Source organism: Ylistrum balloti, unplaced genomic scaffold (assembly GCF_031769215.1).
Source record: "Ylistrum balloti isolate Yb309-2 unplaced genomic scaffold, AGI_CSIRO_Ybal_v1 Utg370086, whole genome shotgun sequence".
Lineage (NCBI taxonomy): Eukaryota > Metazoa > Mollusca > Bivalvia > Pectinida > Pectinidae > Ylistrum > Ylistrum balloti.
The window spans coordinates 304,474-310,867 of NW_026782120.1; positions in this window are offsets into that span (position 1 = coordinate 304,474).

Here is a 6,394-nt window from a genome sequence, read left to right on the forward strand (position 1 = left end):
AAAAAAAATAAACTTTGTGACAAATCAGCAAGGCTTTTAAACTTTGTGACAAATCAGTAAGGCTATTGAAAATATATCATTATTACAATTTTTTTTCCAAAATAAAACTTTTTGACAAGACAACAAGGCTATTGAAAATATATCATTATTTCAATTTTTTTTCAATATTAAATTTTTGACAAATCAGCAAAGCTATTCAAAATATATCATTATTACAATTTTTTTTCCAAAATAAAACTTTTTGACAAGACAACAAGGCTATTGAAAATATATCATTATTTCAATTTTTTTTCAATATTAAATTTTTGACAAATCAGCAAGGCTATTCAAAATATATCATTATTACAATTTTTTTCCAAAATAAAACTTTGTGACAAATCAACAAGGCTATTGAAAATATATCATTATTTCAATTTTTTTTCAATATTAAATGTTTGACAAATCAGCAAGGCTATTGAAAATATATCATTATTTAATTTTTTTTCCAAAATAAAACATTTTGACAAATCAACAAGGCTATTGAAAATATATCATTATTTCAATTTTTTTCAAAAATTAAACTTTGTTACAAATCAACAAGGCTATTGAAAATATATCATTATTTAATGTTTTTTTCCAAAATAAAACATTGTGACAAATCAACAAGGCTATTGAAAATATATCATTATTTCAATTTTTTTTCAATATTAAATTTTTGACAAATCAGCAAGGCTATTCAAAATATATCATTATTACAATTTTTTTCCAAAATAAAACTTTGTGACAAATCAACAAGGCTATTGAAAATATATCATTATTTCAATTTTTTTTCAATATTAAATGTTTGACAAATCAGCAAGGCTATTGAAAATATATCATTATTTAATTTTTTTTCCAAAACAAAACATTTTGACAAATCAACAAGGCTATTGAAAATATATCATTATTTCAATTTTTTTCAAAAATTAAACTTTGTGACAAATCAACAAGGCTATTGAAAATATATCATTATTTAATGTTTTTTTCCAAAATAAAACATTGTGACAAATCAACAAGGCTATTGAAAATATATCATTATTTCAATTTTTTCCAAAATTAAACTTTGTTACAAATCAACAAGGCTATTGAAAATATATCATTATTTCAATTTTTTCCAAAATTAAACTTTGTTACAAATCAACAAGGCTATTGAAAATATATCATTATTTCAATTTTTTCCAAAATTAAACTGTGTGACAAATCAACAAGGCTATTGAAAATATATCATTATTTAATTTTTTTTCCAAAATAAAACATTTTGACAAATCAACAAGGCTATTGAAAATATATCATTATTTATTTTTTTTTCAAAATTAAACTTTGTTACAACTCAACAAGGCTATTGAAAATATATCATTATTTCAATTTTTTCCAAAATTAAACTTTTTGACAAGACAACAAGGCTATTGAAAATATATCATTATTTCAATTTTTTTTCAATATTAAATTTTTGACAAATCAGCAAGGCTATTGAAAATATATCATTATTTAATTTTTTTTCCAAAATAAAACATTTTGACAAATCAACAAGGCTATTGAAAATATATCATTATTTCAATTTTTTTCAAAAATTAAACTTTGTGACAAATCAACAAGGCTATTGAAAATATATCATTATTTAATGTTTTTTTCCAAAATAAAACATTGTGACAAATCAACAAGGCTATTGAAAATATATCATTATTTCAATTTTTTCCAAAATTAAACTTTGTTACAAATCAACAAGGCTATTGAAAATATAGCATTATTTCAATTTTTTCCAAAATTAAACTGTGTGACAAATCAACAAGGCTATTGAAAATATATCATTATTTATTTTTTTTCAAAATTAAACTTTGTTACAAATCAACAAGGCTATTGAAAATATATCATTATTTAATTTTTTTTCCAAAATAAAACATTTTGACAAATCAACAAGGCTATTGAAAATATATCATTATTTAATTTTTTTTCCAAAATAAAACATTTTGACAAATCAACAAGGCTATTGAAAATATATCATTATTTATTTTTTTTTCAAAATTAAACTTTGTGACAAATCAACAAGGCTATTCAAAATATATCATTATTTCAATTTTTTTTTTCAATATTAAATTTTTGACAAATCAGCAAGGCTATTCAAAATATATCATTATTTCAATTTTTTTTTCAATATTAAATTTTTGACAAATCAACAAGTCTATTGAAAATATATCATTATTTCAATCTTTTTTTCAAAATTAAACTCTGTTACAAATCAACAAGGCTATTGAAAATATATCATCATTTCAATTTTTTTCAAAATTAAACTTTGTGACAAATCAACAAGGCTATTGTATCAAATATCTGGACACCACTTCAGTCAATGAAGCTGCTTATGTACATCTACGTTATTTGTACTTCATTTATAATTTCACATGTAGGAAATAATGTCATCAATATTTCCCATAAATCACTGGATAATTAATAAACTAAAACTAAAAATGAACAAAAACAATGATGTCATAAGCAAAATATAATCAACGCTCAATTATAATAAGAATTGATAAACAAATTATGAAATTGATATTCAACAAATGTAATGCATTGCTAAACTCATTTAATTATCTAAATAGTAAAATATCAAAATTCATTTTTACAATGACTTGCATTATCTAACAAAGGTCTTCACTGACTTTGGGACATTGTCGTTCGCTGAAAGGCCGTAATAACAATAATTTGTGACATAGATCAAACGTCTTTTTGTTAAATGATTTCACGATATGTCAACATTAAACATATACAAAGGTTCCAAGACGATCGGTGTTTAATGGTCTAACTCAGAGATATTTAATTAATGTTAAAGTTGATCATCTAAAGGAAGAAATCACACGAACCTAAGTGAACGGAAGAAATCACACGAAACAAAGTGAAAGGAAGAAATCACACGAACCGAAGTGAAAGGAAGAAATCACACGAACCGAAGTGAAAGGAAGAAATCATACGAACCTAAGTGAAAGGAAGAAATCACACGAACCGAAGTGAAAGGAAGAAATCACACGAACCGAAGTGAAAGGAAGAAATCACACGAACCTATGTGAAAGGAAGAAATCACACGAACCTATGTGAAAGGAAGAAATCACACGAACCCATGTGAAAGGAAGAAATCACACGAACCCATGTGAAAGGAAAGAAATCACACGAACCTATGTGAAAGGAAGAAATCACACGAACCGAAGTGAAAGGAAGAAATCACACGAACCGAAGTGAAAGGAAGAAATCACACGAACCTATGTGAAAGGAAGAAATCACACGAACCGAAGTGAAAGGAAGAAATCACACGAACCGAAGTGAAAGGAAGAAATCACACGAACCTAAGTGAAAGGAAGAAATCACACGAAGTGAAAGGAAGAAATCACACGAAAGTGAAAGGAAGAAATCACACGAACCTAAGTGAAAGGAAGAAATCACACGAACCGAAGTGAAAGGAAGAAATCACACGAACCTATGTGAAAGGAAGAAATCACACGAACCTATGTGAAAGGAAGAAATCACACGAACCGAAGTGAAAGGAAGAAATCACACGAACCTATGTGAAAGGAAGAAATCACACGAACCGAAGTGAAAGGAAGAAATCACACGAACCTATGTGAAAGGAAGAAATCACACGAACCTATGTGAAAGGAAGAAATCACACGAACCGAAGTGAAAGGAAGAAATCACACGAACCGAAGTGAACGGAAGAAATCACACGAACCTAAGTGAAAGGAAGAAATCACACGAACCTAAGTGAAAGGAAGAAATCACACGAACCTATGTGAAAGGAAGAAATCACACGAACCTATGTGAAAGGAAGAAATCACACGAACCGAAGTGAAAGGAAGAAATCACACGAACCGAAGTGAAAGGAAGAAATCACACGAACCGAAGTGAAAGGAAGAAATCACACGAACCTAAGTGAAAGGAAGAAATCACACGAACCTAAGTGAAAGGAAGAAATCACACGAACCTATGTGAAAGGAAGAAATCACACGAACCTATGTGAAAGGAAGAAATCACACGAACCCATGTGAAAGGAAGAAATCACACGAACCTATGTGAAAGGAAGAAATCACACGAACCGAAGTGAACGGAAGAAATCACACGAACCGAAGTGAACGGAAGAAATCACACGAACCTATGTGAAAGGAAGAAATCACACGAACCGAAGTGAACGGAAGAAATCACACGAACCTATGTGAAAGGAAGAAATCACACGAACCTATGTGAAAGGAAGAAATCACACGAACCGAAGTGAACGGAAGAAATCACACGAACCGAAGTGAAAGGAAGAAATCACACGAACCGAAGTGAAAGGAAGAAATCACACGAACCGAAGTGAAAGGAAGAAATCACACGAACCGAAGTGAACGGAAGAAATCACACGAACCTATGTGAAAGGAAGAAATCACACGAACCGAAGTGAAAGGAAGAAATCACACGAACCTATGTGAAAGGAAGAAATCACACGAACCTATGTGAAAGGAAGAAATCACACGAACCGAAGTGAACGGAAGAAATCACACGAACCTATGTGAAAGGAAGAAATGAACGGAAGAAATCACACGAACCTATGTGAAAGGAAGAAATCACACGAACCGAAGTGAACGGAAGAAATCACACGAACCTATGTGAAAGGAAGAAATCACACGAACCTATGTGAAAGGAAGAAATCACACGAACCTATGTGAAAGGAAGAAATCACACGAACCTATGTGAAAGGAAGAAATCACACGAACCTATGTGAAAGGAAGAAATCACACGAACCGAAGTGAACGGAAGAAATCACACGAACCGAAGTGAACGGAAGAAATCACACGAACCGAAGTGAAAGGAAGAAATCACACGAGCCGAAGTGAACGGAAGAAATCACACGAACCGAAGTGAACGGAAGAAATCACACGAACCGAAGTGAACGGAAGAAATCACACGAACCGAAGTGAACGGAAGAAATCACACGAACCGAAGTGAACGGAAGAAATCACACGAACCGAAGTGAAAGGAAGAAATCACACGAACCGAAGTGAAAGGAAGAAATCACACGAACCGAAGTGAACGGAAGAAATCACACGAACCTATGTGAAAGGAAGAAATCACACGAACCGAAGTGAAAGGAAGAAATCACACGAACCGAAGTGAAAGGAAGAAATCACACGAACCTATGTGAAAGGAAGAAATCACACGAACCGAAGTGAAAGGAAGAAATCACACGAACCGAAGTGAAAGGAAGAAATCACACGAACCTAAGTGAAAGGAAGAAATCACACGAACCGAAGTGAAAGGAAGAAATCACACGAACCTATGTGAAAGGAAGAAATCACACGAACCGAAGTGAAAGGAAGAAATCACACGAACCTAAGTGAAAGGAAGAAATCACACGAACCTATGTGAAAGGAAGAAATCACACGAACCTATGTGAAAGGAAGAAATCACACGAACCTATGTGAAAGGAAGAAATCACACGAACCAAAGTGAAAGGAAGAAATCACACGAACCTGTGTGAAAGGAAGAAATCACACGAACCGAAGTGAAAGGAAGAAATCACACGAACCTATGTGAAAGGAAGAAATCACACGAACCTATGTGAAAGGAAGAAATCACACGAACCTATGTGAAAGGAAGAAACCACACGAACCTAAGTGAATTTACTTGAACAAAACCACGATCCTAATCTAGAGCACTCCGACCTACTTTTAACACGCTTAAAAATTCAAAAGGTCCAAAGGGCCTGATTCATGTTTCCAGGATGATGTTTAACGTGAGGCTCGGAAATAACTCGAAAGCAATATCTATCACTCAGTACGACCATTTTAAAGAAACAAGAGTGAATATTATTAATTAAAATTAATTATTAAAAAATGTCAAGTAAACTGCATAGTACAGTAGTGTCGTTCTTTGAGGCCTAGAATGTTGAAACCTAGGAGGTGACCAAGGAAGGTCCCAGTTGGTCGAAATCATTGTCACAAAATGGGGAAATGCATTTACCTAAAAGTAAATCACATTACTTCAATATTAATTGATTTTAAAAACAGCGAATGTACATGTATATGCTCTCAACTGTGTCACTACACGGATTCATTAAAACATGGTATACAGGTTACAAAAGGCATAAAAATGAATTGACAAGTGACTATGGAGTATCCTACCAACTCGGGGAGGGAGAAGAGGTCTGGAGTTTAATTCACCAATCGTAGAACTTTTCTAGTTTGAGGCGTGGCAGTGGCTTTGAAAAAAACCAATATACACGTATGTTACACAAGAGACAGTGTGAAGATATAGGGGAATATTGACATGATTCTTACCAATACGTTCATACACATCACTTTTTATCTCACGATCCGAGGACGAGTTCGTTTTTTTGGGGAGAAATACGTCTTTT